We start from the raw sequence: 16,624 nt of genomic DNA, 5'->3' as shown, positions 1-16,624 counted from the left end.
GGACAACATTTAATTGGGTGTGGCTTACAGGTTCAGTTTATTATCATCAAGGCGGGAGCATGGCACAATGCATGCAGGCATAGTGCTGGAGGAGCTGAGAGTTCTACATCTCTATCTGAAGGTCACTTCAAAAAGACTGGCTCACACGTGGTTAGGAGGAGGGTCTCATTGCCCACCCACGCAGTGACACACTTTCTCCAACAAGGCCACTTCTACTTCAACAAGGCCATACCTCCTAATAGTGCCACTCCCTGTGCCAAGCTTATTCAAACCACCACGGAAGGTGATAGAATGTTCTGTATCTCAGTTGTAGAAAATTATATATGTGTTAAGTTCATAGAAATATAACGTTCCAGAGAAAGGTTAATTTTAATGCAAAACCAAAACAAATAATCAAAAAACCTAAAACACAACCCAACTCTAAGTAAACAGTAGACAAAAAATATGTCTTTGATAAAACTGGAATATATAGAAAAGTAAGTTTCATTCTATGCCAAAAAAATACTTCTATTAGCTACGTAATTCTTAACCCAACTATATTATATATAATCATAAAAAGAATCTAATTACATAGTCTCTTGGACACTTAAATTATACAATTTGAAGAATATTCTGCTAGTCTCATGTGAATCAGAATTGTCCTCCTTGAGTTTAAAATGGTTATAATCTAAGAATAATGGTCAAACATTAATAAAGAAATTGTTTGTCCTGTTTTCCAAATTAATAGTGATGGATAGCACTAGGCTTTCAAGACTTTTTTTTTTTTTATCAGCCTAATTCATTAAAGTTACAACAGAGTTAGACTCGGCATTAAATCACTTACCTAAAACTACAAATCAAAATCTGAAATTATTGCAGGAACTGATACATAATGCTTGAGACAATGGAGGATATCATAAGCTTAATCAAACCACTCAAACTTCGGAACTATGAGACACTCAGAATGAGTAACAAGTAGGGAGAACAAAAAAATAAATAAAAGTTAAAGCTTTTAGGGGCACACTATAAATGCTGCATGCTTATGAACAGATGTCCTATCATAGTGATTCTGTTTACTTCGCAGGCTCATGATTTGACTGTGGTAGTTTCTGCCATTTGAGCTCAGGTCTAGATAGATTTCCATCTACCACTGTTTCTGCCATTAACAGAGATTACACGCTTGTTGAGAGTAGATTTGAGTTTGACATTCATATCATAACAATGACATTTTATGGCAGTTCTCCATTATGTATGTTCAAGCGGTCCTGAAAAATGCCCTAAGTATTAAGGGTCTTCAAGCACACTGTACACCAAAAAGGCCATAGACCCATGTGTCCTAGAATATGCTGGTTGATATTTTTCTTCTGTGTACATTTTTCATACTGCAAGCTCAAGAACAGTTTTCAAACCTTAATCTTAAATGTAAATAAAATATAAAATAAAATTAAAAAAAAGAAATCTGTATAATTATTATCAAAAAAAAATGTGGCATAGATAGTTTTCTTTGTGAAGAAATCTCCTCGGACGCTTGGGTCACTGGTGCCTCAATGAAAAATTCTCATGCAATTTCTGAATCTCATATACCGTACCATAACTTTCATCATAACCTCCCAAAATAATATTTGATTCGGATTTCCAGGAGCTTGTGCCACACCGCTGTCAGCTACAGACCCCATCAGTGTTTTATTCCAGGGAAGGAAGTACCTGCCTGCTTCGGATTGAGTTCCAATGCTGTTGAGATCTGTCCACTTTCTACATCATCTGCACTGATCAATTCTACACGGAGGATACAAATCTCATTCTCTTTAAAACCACCGTGTAAGACAGCTCAGTCTTCATGGCTGCCCTGTCTGACCTCAGTGGGAGAGGATGTGCCAAATCTGTCAAATACTTGATGTGTCAGTGTTGGAGCCACCCTCTCAGAGAAGAAGGGGAAGGGGTATGGGGAAGGGACTCAGTGAGGAAGAGATCAAACTGGAGGGGGAGCAGCGTTTGGTATGTAAATAAATAAATAATATTTTAAATAGTAAAACTTTTTTTTATCACAAAACAAACAAAACAAAACCCATTGTCTACAGTAGAAAGCTCTGGTGACTCCATCCCCCTTAGTTCTGATGTCAACAGAGACTGTAATGCTTTTCTTTCTTTTTCTTTAACATGGAAATCTAGGTTTACAGGACTATCTTCTGAAATTTCAATGATCTCACAATCTTTACCCAAAACGTTGCCATTCTTAATATCTGCGTCTGAATACTGGCACAAGTCAGCATCTTGGTTATTTTTCATAGAAAGATCAATTTCCAGATACTTTGACAAAGTTTCTGAGCATTTTTTTTTACAATGTGAACCATCTGAAGGTAACTGGAAGTGGTCAAGTATTTCAGAAGCTCTTTTCTTTACATTTCAAGTGCTCCAGGATAGCAGGCGAGCAATAATATTTTGTCATATTTTGCACTCCACGGAATAGTGATTCTGATGTGTTTTGACTGTGCGAGTAAAAACCGAACTCTCATGAAAGTAGAGCAAGCAGTGCCAGTCACTTTGTGTCCCTTGAACTCAATATCGTTATTATAAACTCATAGACCACAAAATAAATACTGTCTAAGGAGATTCATTTTCTGTAAGTCTGTATCTCCTTACAAACTGTTCAAACTGAAAGTGTAGAAAATCAGACTCCCAGCTGTGGTCACAATCACTGGTAAAAGTGGCTTTGAGGCTTTCACCAAAATAGCAGCCTAGGCTGGAGGGAGAGAACACTTCCGGTGCTAGCCAGTTTTATTCTTTATGGAGACGGTCTGGGTGCCCCACAAGGACATCCCAGGATGATTCCATCCCCCCTCATGTTTTGCCCACTCAGTCGACTCATGGTTGTCACTAAAGGCCTTGCCTTGACGAGCTTTCGCCTTTGGCCTCAACACCAGCTCTTTTTACAAATGGCCAGAGTCTGGTTTCCTGGCCAGCTGCCAGGTCCTAAGTAAACAGTCCTTGAGGCATCCTGAGATTCCCCGTTGCAGATTAAGGAAGGGGAAGGCAGTGGGGTACAGTGTGAGCCAGTCCAATGTTTCCAGTCCCTCTGGGCTTTGACCAGCTCTTTTTGGCTCTCATCCCAGGGCAGGTTGCAGAAGATCCAGGTCCCTACAACGGCTCCATTTCTGGAGACATGGGACCTTAGCCCAGTTCTCTGGTGGCCTCCAAATATACAGACCTGGGGGAAAAGGCTGCCATCCTGGATCTTGTCAATCAATTTTAATCTTGTAAATTATTTTGTTTATTTTGTATAAATACATGTCACATGAAAATCATATCAGTATATTTTAAAGAACTTTACCTACTAGAGGCTAATATTTTCACAAATTGCTTCCATAAACATATTACTTATTTTTATTGTTTAATTTTTCAAATGGCCTTTTAATTAATGGTCCGAAGATATATAGTTGGATATAATATTAAAATTAATTTGGAAATCTCATTGTTTACATGTATGAAAAGAGAATTAAAGGCTCCCTTAAAACCGACTTTTGATTCTGAAAGTGTCTCAAATAGTAAACCATATTTTTGAACTGTGCATGTTCTATGGCTTTACAGTGCATGCTTTTTGACTATTTTAAGCAGCATGTTTGTGTCATTGCCACGTTCCATTACACGTGGTTATGATCCGAGGATAATTAAAATCTCATGTTGTATCAAGGAGCAAATCAGAGTGAGAGCCTTCAATGACAATGACTTCTGATAAGCAAAAGAGGTGAAGAACTGGATAAAAGTGACTCGAACAGGAAAGTGGGAATATTGGGCGGGGTGCTTTAATTAAGAAGGAGAGGGAGGCAAATGAAGAAGGAGCGAGGAGGGCAAAGTAACAGTAAAGATATGAAATAAAGCCACAAGAGTCATACCATTAAATGTGTACATAAACACCTATAATTTGTGTAAGACGGTGTATCCATAGACATACATAGTTTAAATGTAAATTTCCCTTTAAGATTTCTTGCCCAAGAGGATGTCAGAATGACTAACAGCAAAACTTCACATGACATGTTCCGCCCCGTTCTCAGACTGACTGTGAAAGACACAAGTCATGTTCCTGGTTTAAAAAAAAAAATCTAAGCGCTCATTAGTGTTTGTAACGAATCTTTAAAATGAACGAGCTTTATCTGTCCTAACCAAAGTTAAAGTTAACTTTTTCATGTAAGTAGAGGACTGTAAATTCGGACTCTTACCAGAGGTTATTATTCTTCTGGTCTCAGCACATAAAAACCAAGGGGGCAAATCCCAGGTTCAGGGTGTCCCCATACAACCATCTTCTCACAGTTGGTTTCTCGGCCATAAAATCATCCTGATGGTGTCCCTTCATTCAGATGAGAAGATAAAACTGAGTTACTGTCAAATCCAAGGTTTCAAGTAACAGTAATACCCCCTCCAATTTAAAAACAAATGTTTGTCACATGTCAGATACCACACTGCTCCATGTTAAAGATCTGAATTCCTCATGGGAGGGATCCTCTAATAACCCTTTTCACAGTTACTTAACTCAGGTGCAGAGAGGTGAGACAACTCTTTGGAAATTAGCATAAATGGTTGACTACGTACTCAAGTTGTCTCAATCCTATATACTAAACTGGGGGAGTTAATTTGTGTTGATGTAGCTGCTGACCTCAGTTGTGGCTATCACGTGCAAGAATAGTCATCGTCGGTAACATCAACCATGCATATAGCTAAAACACTTCCCAGAGTCTGAGCACAGAATTCTTTTTGGATTACAGGGACACCAGAGAGAATGATAGTGTCATGTTAAAAATGCTGACGCTTTGCGTATTGACAACGGGAACTATTACACTTTTATGCCCATATTATTATTAAAGTGGTCGCATCAAATGATTCATCTTACATCTAAGTTCAACTGGAAATTCATGCTTCTATAAATCTTAAGCAGAGAAACTTTTCATGTGCATAAGTGCTTGGGGCTGAAGCCTCTGTGTAATGTGGGAAAGTGTTTGGACAAACTTACAAGTGCCTCTGAGTGTGTGCGATTACACACAAGTTTTAATATGTCTTCCAACGTGACTGTACCCTTTTAAGTCCTTTCTCTAGCAGCTTAGTGCCAGCATCCTGTTGATCTGGACTCATAACCACTGCTTGATTAGTTCAGTACTTTTCAGCTTAATCTTTGTAGCTCATTTTCCTTAGAGAGATGCACAGGCTTTATTCTGTATTTGGGTGATGGTTGCTCTCTCCTGTATTCAGAGACTTGGGTGAAAAATACAAAGAGAGCTATGGAACCCATTTCTGGGCTTAAAATAATTAGCTTTTATCTGTGCCCAATTTTAGTGACATAACATAGTGCTTTGATTATTCAACACTAAGCCTTACATCTCAATGATGTAAGGTCATCTTTTTTTTTTCTTTCTGTCTATACAGACTTGGCATTCCTCTAAAGAATTCTAAAGTATGATGGACAGTGTCTATAAAACACCTGCTACATTTTAACTGGAATTGTATTGAATCTGTACCTTACTTTGGGTTAGTTGATATCTAAACAACATTAAATATGAATACAGTATAAGCAAGTCAGACCTTAATATAATTTAAAAGAAGAAAGAGAAATGAATTTGATTCTAGCAATCAGAGATAATTACTGGAATGTTTCAGTTTTAGGAAGTTGGATAAATATTAGATAAAAAGAGAAACTGAATTGAATATTTGGTTTACATAGGATTTACAGATATCACGCATATTGAAATCAGTCATGATGGCAAAATTTCAAGCAAGGTGGTGTTTGTTTTGTTGTTGGTTGGGCACGGTTACTTAATGGGTAAGGGGGCTTGCTGCCAAGCTAAACGCCTGTGAAAGTTAATTACATAGTCGCTGCTTTTCTTTTCCCTTTTGGATTTTATGTATCTGAATGTTTTGACTGCATGAAGATATATGGACCACCTATGTGCCTGGCGCATGAAGCAGGCAGAAGTGGGCAGCAAAGGCTCTAGAACTGAGATTCTGAATGGTTGAAGCTGCCATGTGGGTGCTGAAAACCAATGCTCAACTGAAGAGCCGTCTCTCTAGCTCCTGTCATTTTCTTTTTATCTCCTTGAGTTGCTTTTCTAATTACCCTGGTGATGACGTATGACACATGGAACATGACATACGATGTATGATATCTGATGTCCTTAATAAGCACATGAAGGACTTAAGCAAGAGTACTAGACCCTATAAGAGTTAACTAGATCTCTCTAATGCTTTGTGTGGTGGCAGAGATGTATAAACTATAAAAGTACACCTTACAAAGTGGCTGTTTCAGCCAGGGAAGAGGGAATTATTTAATCAAATTTGTTTGGATACTTTCTTTGTCAGCTAAACCCTGTTCACACATTGGAAATAACTTTTTAAAGGAAACAAAAGATATTTTAATAGAATCCACTTGTTATGTCTGAACATTGGGCACACGATAAACTGGCAAATAGTTATATTTGAGGGGAAAAAACTTAAATATTTCACTAGCAGCCAAGAAAAACCTGAGTGTGTTTATACTGTTAGACATATGTCATCTAATTAAAGCCAGGAGAATGTCAACTCCTTGTGACCTTTATTATGTTCTGCTGCCCCCAGAACATTAAGTTGGCTCAATGTTTATTCTGTGTTATTTTCACTTGCTCTGATATTTTTGAAGTTGTATCCTTTCCTTCCCTCCTTCCTTCCCTCCCTCCCTCCCTCCCTCCCTCCCTCCCTCCCTCCCTCCCTCCCTCCCTCTCTCCTTCCTTTCTTCCTTCCTTCCTTTTTTTTCTGTCTTATTTTCCATAGCTCTATCAATGAAACATAAAATTCCTCCCTTTATTGTAGTGGATTGGCCTGATGATGCTTATATTCTAATGTTAATACTGATTCCTCAAGACTTGGTTGCCCCAGAGACAAGAAAGTGCACACGTAGACAGAAGTGACACTATGTAACCTTGCCCCTAAGTTATTTTTGGTTGGTAAATAAAGATGCTGACAGCCAATAGCTGGACAGAAGAGACATTGGCGGGGGTTTAGGATTCCAGGGCTTGAGGCCAGAGGAGAACCATGAGAAAGGAAGAAAGTAAATAGAGAAAGAAACCTCCATGGGTTAGGTGAGTCATAAAATAACAGTCACATGGGTTGGCTAATTGGAGTTAAGAGAAGCCCAAATGAAACATGACAAATCATGTAACAGGATTATTGGCTGGGAAATAGACATAGTGGTCATAGAGGATAGTTATCTGCCCAGCTCTGATTAAGGCTTACTATAAATATGAAGGTTATATGTCTTTTTTCTGGGAACTGAATGGTTAAAGGTGAGGTTGAAACCCTGGATTGGGATTAAATATTTTTATGATGCTTTCTAAGTTACATGAGTTTCCTGTCTTGATAGTACTCTTGTCCTATGTTGGGTTTACTGGATAGAGTGGGAGATTTCATGGATGTTGTTTTGTGATTGATGGTTGTTTTGTGGTATCTGTTTTGTGTTTTAATTATTTTTTTTATCTCTCTCTCTTTCTCTCTCTGTTTCTCTATGTCTGCCTCTGTCTCTGTGTCTCTCTGTGGGTTTTTTGTGTGTGTCTCTTTCTCTTTCTTTCTCTCTCTTATAGTGTGGGATTTTTAAGACTATTTTCTGGAAGGCAGCCATGCTTGTTAATTTCTCTCCTTTTAAAAATTTCCATCCCCAGTCACCTTTACCCCAGAAAAAATTACTTCTTTACTTTTTGTGCTCTCAAAAGTATGAAAGAGTGCTTATCTGCCAATATGTTTCCCATAATTATTCTAAGGATCTTTTAACACACATATTCCTACATCCAGAACCCGCATCCCAATAAAATGTTCAATTTTTTTCTTCTCTTTTTCTGTTTTAAATCCTTCCCATGACTAAAGAATCAAAGCAGATCTGCCCTCTGACTGAAGTGGGTGATGGATATGTGTGTGTGCACCAGGTCAGGCTTTAGAAAGAGCTTCAAAACCTGGCATATGACAAAGATCCAGGGATACAGGATGCAAGGCTAATACACCTGTTCATGTTTCTAAGGTTCTATGATGCCACCAAATAATAATGTGGACATTTCAGATTCCTGGTGAGATAGAAGGAGAGGAAATAGTTCCTAAACATAAGTTAAAGTCACAGAGCATTTGCGTGACTGATACATGTCACTCATGTGGCTGACCTTAAAATATAAGAAACTTAAAGTCCCATGGCCATGTAAGCATATCCATCATGGGAGCCATGTTGAGATGTTAGAGTTAAAGTCAAGTAAAGAGAATATGGTTAAGTTCTTATAATATAATTAGAATGGCATTTCTTTTAAAGTGAAAACAAAAACCTTTCCTTTGAATCCCACTTCTGTGAAGTAGCTTTACTGAGAATCATACTTTTCTTATATCCAGAGCAAACAGCCACAGGGACACATTTCAGAGGGTTCATTTGACCTCTCTGGGGCTCTCTACAAATGTTTCTGCAACAGGAATTTCCACTATGGACAAAATCTCTTCCTCATCTGATCTCTCATTTCTAACAATAACAAAGCACATAAAAAAAAATCCTGGGGTGTCATCCACTGTCATCAGCATCATTAATATCATAAAACCACAGAAAACATGTAATCGAGCTAATTTAGATAAAAATTTTTGTTGTTAAGTATAATTGATGGGACAAATCTATATGAAAGGCCAGTAAGTACTTTAAAACTATTGAATCAAGTGAGAGTGATGTGTGGCTGTAATTACGTGGAGGAAAAGGGCAGATCCACTTTTACATGTTAAAGTTCATTTATTCATTATGCAGAGAAGAGGTGTGGAACATTATATTATGAAAATCTGAATTAAGATTTCACTTTTATTAAATATTCAAGTCTACTTTTATGGATAAACACTATATAATTTCATAAACATCTTTTTAAAAAATCTCATCTTATTCACTTATTAATTTTAATGAATCCCGTATCAGACAACAATGTCTGGGTCTATGACCCTGTTTTTAAATCCCCCTATATCCTTACAGTGCTAATGATAATAGATGCAAAAAAAAAAAGTGATGATGTCGGGGTTGGACATATACTTTAAACATCTATTTTATTATTAGTTGTAGAAAAGTCCATACAGAATTTAAGGCCCTTAGGTAAAAAACTATAGGCAGGTAAAAAGCTATAGGCAATTAATGGCAGCTAAAAGAGGAATCTTCTTCAGGTCCCCAAGCTCTATGGTAGGTTATCTAATCAGAGGTAGTCAGCGCTATACATACATACATATGAGCAAAACAACATGGACTCACCAGAATGTAGACATCTTAAAGGCATACGTGAAAGGATTCTGACTCAGACTGAGATGTGACAGGAATGACTTGGGGGACTTTTCTGTGACTGAACGTTTATGATTGATCACACCATGAGATCAAGGAAATGTGGACTCCAGCCAAACAAGATCAGCAGATGATGGGAGAAAAGGAATCTGGTGTATTGGTCTATCATGGTGGCCGGGCTGTGGATCACAAAGTGTATATGAGACCCCAGTGAGGACAATGACAAGAGCAAGACAAGACTGTTAAAGAAGAACTTTCCTGTACATCAAAATAATGGACTCCAAATATGACGTTATCAGAAGTAACCTATTTTGTAAGAGATTTTCTTACATTGATTTGTAGCAAAAACATACATCTACTCCAGCAGTAAACACATGACACAACATGGCCAGGAAGATTTCAACAAAATATATGAATTGATAGTAGTTTCTTCTCTAAGAGCCATGATTTCAGTAGTCGCATGTAGTTGGTTAGGTTACAGTACCAATGATCTTGCTCTTTTGAGCAACTCTTGAGTTTAGTTAAATAGCCATTGGTTTCCTCCCAGATAGTGTGACATTGTTGCACTTTGAGGGATATCATACGATGCTGGTTAGTGTTGTGGACCATATATCACATCTGGTAAGACTATTGGTTCCTTCCTTCCCTTAGGAACCTGAGTATCTATTTCCAGTATCAGGAAAGCTAGTCCTCAGGGAGGAGAAATTCTAGTCAATCCAGTTCTAATCCAGACTCTTGCATCTGGAGTACGTGGTGTCTTCAGCAAATATGATGCAGTTCTCTCATGCACTGAAGTTTATTACTTTTGAAATCTCATGTTTCTCAGTGGGTGCAACACTGTGTGTGTTCTTCCAAGTACGACTTCAGTAAAAGCCTGGAGAAATAAACCTTAGCATGATGTTTTCAGGATGACTGGCCTGTAGCAGGTTAGGAATATCAGAGGTCAAAGTACAGATATTAACCTTAAAGGTAAACATTAGAAACAGCACATTTCAAAGCTCAGAGTACTGATTTGTGCTTCCAGCCCTTCCAAGATCATGTTCAACTTTTTTCCTTGCTTCTGGTAACTTTTTTAAGGGTCAGGCACTGCCATCAGGGGGTATTGTTTTAGGCTCCTGATTTGACACGGCCCTGAATATATACGATATGCCTTTTAGCAACTCTGGAAAAGGTCTTCCTAACAACAGCAATGCAAGAAAACTGAAGAAACAAAACAAACAATGAAAGAACTCATCCTTGGGACATTATGCAAAAGGAGAAGTTGGACATCTTCTTAGTTTGTTCCAGAATTATGTGTATTTATAAAAAACAGTCATGGACATATTACTGTGGGAAACATTACCTTGGTTGAGAAATACAATTAACTAATATGATGTACATGGAGAAATTAACATAAAGAAAGGATGACTGCAGAAAGGAGAAATCCTAGAAAGTTTTAAAGAGCATGAAGAAAACTAGGGATAGCTTCTGTAGCACTGGATGTTCCTATCCAGAACCCAAGCTATGTATCCTGAAGCTGAATTATAAAGCAAGCCAAGATACTGGGGTACTGGAAACCTACATGGATCAGAACTTCCCTGAGAGGATCACATGTTCAGTGGAAGGAACCATTAGAAAGCAGGATGAGGCCAATTAACAGACAGTAACTAAATGATGTCTTTGTCAATTAAGAGCCTCCTGGATCGAGTTGGCCTACTTGAAATTGAACCTGTTTACTGAGTGCATAAAGACTCTCAGGAAGACCCGGACAAGCTTCATTGAGTCATTTGTCTAGATACTTTAAATTTCACTGAAGAATTCACGCTATTGTATGAGTTTTTAGTTGCTTCGTGAGAACTATTTTTTTTTAAACATTTCTATTTATTCAGCCACCTGTGACTAAGATGACATCTTAGTCAAGGTTACTATTGCTGTGACGATGAATCACCATGATCAAAAGCAACTTGAAGAGGAAAGAGTTTATTTGACATTTACTTCCACATCACTGTTCATCATCAAAAGAAGTCAGGACAGGAACTTAAATAGGGCAGGAACCTGGAGGCAGAAGCTGAGACAGAAGCCAAGGAGGGGTGTTGCATATTGACTTGCTCAGCTTGCTTTCTTACAGAATCCAGGGCTACTATCCTAGGGGTGGCCTCATGAACAATGGACTGAGCTCTCACATATCAATCACTAATTTAAAAATCAAACGCCTTACAAATTTTATGGAGACATTTTCTCAACTGAGAATCCCTTGTATATACTTACTCCAGCTTGTATCAAGTTAGTATTAAACCAAACATCACATTTTTTTTCATTTCTTTTTCATTTTTATTTTTCATTTTATTTTTTAAAACTTTTCAATGAAAAATATTTTTGATATAACATACTTTGACCACGGTTGCTCCTCCCCCAACTCCTCCCAGATCTTCCTCCTCTCCCCATCCACTCTTTCAACTCTAACACCCTCTTTTTCTTTCTATTTAGAAAGTAGACAGACAAAAATAGCAAATAAATTGTAATCAAAATATAACAACAGATGGCGTAAGAAACACATACATACAAACACACACATATACCATGAATGCCCACAATCAGAAATCACAATATACATGCAAAGACCATTAAAAATGTCCAAAGAAAGCAATATGAGACAAAACGTCTAAAAAAATACCATTGAATTTGTTCTATGTTGGACATCTGCTGGGCAAGGGACGTGCCCTTAAGTGTGGTTAGTATATCCAGTGAGACTTATTTAGAGAAAGCTAATTTTTTCTTTGGCAAGCTAATGTCAATCTGAGATAGTTTCCTGGTTAGGGACAGGCACTTCTATTTACTTCCTACTCTTATTATTAGAGCCCTATCTGGCTTGAAAATGTGAAGAACTTGTATACTCTGCCACAGTCTCTGTGAATCCATATGTGTTATATCGAACACAGAGATTCTCGGTGCCGTCCATCCCACCTGGCTCTTGCATTCTTTCATTATCTTTACAAAGGGAGGTAGTTGTCTAGTTGTAACAAAGTTAAGTTGTGTACTGAATCACAGCTTGACTGATTTATAGACAAGGAAATAATTAGATCATATTCTATAAGGAGCATGTGAAGTCATGATAGGATGTGTATCATTGACATGGACATGGTAAAGACCTCAGATCCGTGTGAAATTAACATATGGCATATGGGTCAGGACTGAAATTAGCAAAGCACGGATGTTTATGGACAATTGATCAAAATGTGCAGAACTAGCCTCTGTAGCTTTTTCCCCTAGGACGTTTGCAGCCTGAGATAGGGTTTCTCACCTACAAACACCTCCTACTTGCCCAAGCTTTCAGGGGATTCGACAAGACCCTAGGGAAGGGGGCGAAAGAATGAAGGGACAAGAGACATGAAGAAGAAGCACTAGTCTGAATGTCTGATCAAGTGCTTAAACTTTGTTGTTCAGGCCACTGTTATAAAGACAAGCAGGTGGTGTTAGTTGTTAGAAATCCGACCGCAGTTCAGAACAGACCACTCCAGACCACACGGTTCCAAGGGGGAGGAGGTCTATTCAGGAGATAGGGCAAAGGTGGGGAGAAGAAGGTGGAAGGATAAGAGAGAAGAGAAGTAGAGGCCGGCCATGACCACGTGGAGAGAGAGGAAGCGGGGAGGGGACAGAGAGGCAAGAGGGTAAGAGAGAGGGTAAGAGAGTAGTCTGAATTGGGTTATGAGGCCTGCGTGAGGTGACTCACCTCAGCCATTGAACTCACGCTGCTGACCGTGAGTCTGTTCCAAGCTTCAATGAGGGAGGCATCCGCCCACCAGCGGGGCTTCTCTTGACCAGTCTGCCCACGCGTGGAGCCCCTGCTCTCTGGGAACTTACCTCCCCGCTCGGGGAGAGCCAGGTTAGGGTGGGGGTGGGGGGGTGGGGGTTGGAGGGGTGGGGGGGCAGTCTCAGACCTTCCCAGGGGCCAAAGAGTGAGGAGCACTCAGAGCCTGGCTGATGAGCTTCCTCTGCCCAGGTAACTGTGGGGAGGAGCATACCTGGCTATTGCCAGGTAACTGTGGAGGTGGAGTTTAGACAGAATACTAACAGGCGGCAAGGTTATCTAACAGTCAGGGTCCAGGGCTATCCTGTAATTGCAAAGTTCTCTAAGACCACAAGCATTCCTGAGCCCAAACCACTTATCTAAATATTTTCTCACAAGCAAGAGGGCAATAAAACATTTCTCAGCTCAAGTTGTTTATTTGGCTAATATTTTTTTTCTCAGTCAGGAGGGCAATAAAGTATTCCATAAATCAGGCTGTTTACCTAACTGGCATTTGCCCTCAGGCAGGAAGGCAATAAAGTCTTGGCTCCCCGTACCTGCTGAGACTGGTTAAGTCTTCCCTCTGAGCTGTTTATAATAAACATGCTGAGGTTTCTAGATGCCATGGTAGTAGGTGTAGAGTTCACGTGAGAGTTCACAGCCAACAACCTGAAGAGTATTTTAAGCAAAACTCTGCATCCAGCAAGTGTAGTGAGAATTTTGATTTCTTAAAAGAAACAAAATAATATTAAGAAAGGAAAAAAAAGAAAAGAAAATCACAGAAATAGAAATGTGCTTTCATTTTAATCCCAGGTATGGGATATGTGCTGCTTCAGATTGTCTGCAGCAGCTGACTATGATTTGTCTCGTGCTCTAGCAGGGGTGTGATTTCCCCAGCTGCTGATAGTTTCTGTGACTGTGTGATGTTTGGAATTCTGGATTTTGGACTCTCGATCAGGAATATAAATGCTAGGGCGCTGAGACACAGGGTAGTTGTTGTTTGTGAGTTGTTGGTGTTGGTTGGCTTCTGTTGTTTGAGGCTTGTTAAGTAGTCAGGCTCAAAAGAAGAAACAACAAGAAGAACTTAGATACCCTGAACAACAAAGATGAAACTTTTCCCAAGGAGCTTGACAACACGCCTAATCAGTAGAAAGGAATCTAACCATAAGTAACTATAATGTTGCTCCCTTTCTGCTCTATTCTTTTTCTCTCCTAATTAGTGTTAGGGGATTGAAAGGGTTGAACAAGGCTGGAGCAGGGTGGAAGAACGAAGAACCCACAAAATAGCCAGTCTGGCTACAAAAACAAGGATCTTATTCTAAGAAATAGAAATCAAAACAGCAGCGTAATCTAACATAACAGAGACAGGGAGGCTAGCAATGGTGAGGATACAGAAGGAAGCACTAGAGATTTGACAAGAGTCCTCTAAGCACTGTATAGGAATGGATGGCTGTAGATAACACAAACAAACAAACAAACAAACAAACAAAACCCACTTTTCATTAACAGGTGCCAGATGTACCAGTCCGAGTATAGAAGCAGCTGTGATGTGGAAATCTATAGCTTGACTCACACAGACAAAGGCTTGGGGGTTTTCTCATGGGTCCTAAGGCATTACTCCTTGTCATGGCTATGCCATGTCAATGGTACACTCTCACTCAGAACTTCCTCCATTCCCTACCAGATATTATCAGTCGGGGTTGAGAAGTAGCTTAGTTGGTAGAGGGCTTGCCTAGCATGCACAAAGCCCTGGGCTCTATCCTCAGTACCACATAAACTAAACAGGGCAGGGTATGCTAAGACAGTAATCCTAAAACTTGGAGGTAGAGGCAGAGCATCTAGGGAGAGCAGAGGAGAGAGAACAGAAATTGGCAGTGGGCAGGGGTAAGGAGGTTGAGGAGTGGGAGTGGAGAAGGTGGAATCGAGGGTCAGGGTGGTGGTGGGAAGCAATCTCTAGGGCATGCCAGAGACCTGGACCACCAACCAAAGAGTGAGCATAGGCTGGTTCTAGGCCCCAACCCCACCCATACATAACAGACTTGCATCTTGATCTCCATGTGGGTCTCCCAGCAACTGGAGCAGGGACCGACCCTAAATCAGTTCCCTGCATGTGGATCCTGTTCCCCTAACTGGGCTGCCTTGTCTAGTCTCAGAGGGAGAGGATGTGCCTAGTCCTGCAGTGACTTGAAGTGTGGGCAGAGAGAGAACTGATACCCAGGGGGTCCTCCTTCTCCTAGGAGAAGGAGAGGGAAGAATGGAGAATGGGGTAAGGATCTGTGTGAGGGGGTACTGGCAGGAGTGGGGGCTGATATTGAAATGCAAAGTGAATAAATTAATTTATAAAGGAATCTAAGATCATCCTCAGGCTATATATCAAATTCAAGTCTAGCATGGAAAACAAGACTCAGAGAGGGGTTGGAAACTGAGAGGGGAGTAGAGGGGATAAGAGAAGAGAAAGGGGGAAGACAGGTGAAGTGTAACTGGCTGAGTCTTGAATGTAAAGTATGTAATTCAAAGTGAAATTTACGTATTCTAACGAGAAAGGGGAAAATGGATTACACTGTGTATTGCAGAGTAGAAGAAGTGAGCTTGGTTCCAGACAGAAAGCAGACAGTCAAGAGACCTAAAAAGCCAACCCCTACAATCTGCCTCTAGTCACCTGCTTAGATGCGATTACATTTATGTTAATGTTTTTCGATTCATTCTTCAGACTTCTGCATTTTCATTGGAGATTTCAATCCACTCACATTTAAAGCACTCATGAATGAGGAGAGAGTGGATGGCATCGTTTTTCTTACGTGCTTTGTGTACATCATAGAACTGTTGATCTCGTTTCTCACGACGATGCTCTCGTTGGTCTTAAGTTGCTTTTAACAATGATGAACTGTTTGATTGCTTTTCCCCTTATTTCCTCTTAACTCTCTCCCAGGAACCATATAGATTTAGTACAATACCCTCGATTCATCACATTCCCCAGCTTTTGATTTTGAAGGGACATGACTCTTCCCATGTAAGTAACTATGTGGAGACTTTCTGTTCCCATGGTTGCAGATGAGAAGTCTGCTGTTAGTGTCATTAAGGTTCCCCCGTATGTGAGGAGTCACCATACTCCCGCTGCATGTATGACGCTCTGTCTCTAATACCTGATCGGAACAGTGAGGTGCTTTGAAGTTCAGTGAACACCAATGAGAGGATTCCCACTGTCCATTAGCTAGGTGGCTCCTACTTACTAGGTATTCCCCTCTTGTGGTTCTTCTCCGGCAGCTCGTCCAGTGGAAAGGCTCCTGCGCTTCATTTTGGTCCAGGAGTCTTGAAAGCTGATTTATTTAATTTCACTTTTCTTCATCCTGTTCTGCCGATGCTATGGTTTTTGCCTTATCTTCAAATTTCTAGTTCTTCAAGCAGGCTTCTTTTGCTATTGAGGCCAGGTGGACTCAAAAGTATTCAGCTTAAGTCATGATTGATTTTTCTAGTTTCATTTGTCTGTCCTTTTTGAGAACTGAGCCTTAATTTGGTTTGGACCTCTCTGATGCTGTCACTCTTTGCACTCTCTTTATTTGATGGCACTCTGTAGTTTTTATATTTGA

The 16,624-nt window shown here is 39.7% G+C and overlaps 1 pseudogene; it reads right to left on the bottom strand.

The window, feature by feature from the left end:
- Positions 1 to 1,052: 1,052 nt before the first annotated feature.
- Positions 1,053 to 16,144, bottom strand: LOC117724249 (zinc finger and BTB domain-containing protein 6-like; annotated as a pseudogene).
- Between the last annotated feature and the right edge of the window lie 480 nt (positions 16,145 to 16,624).

The sequence above is a fragment of the Arvicanthis niloticus genome, chromosome 20 (assembly GCF_011762505.2).
Source record: "Arvicanthis niloticus isolate mArvNil1 chromosome 20, mArvNil1.pat.X, whole genome shotgun sequence".
Classification (NCBI taxonomy): Eukaryota; Metazoa; Chordata; class Mammalia; order Rodentia; family Muridae; genus Arvicanthis; species Arvicanthis niloticus.
The sequence above is the reverse complement of the archived record's forward strand: the minus strand, read 5'-3'. Positions and strand labels throughout refer to the sequence as shown.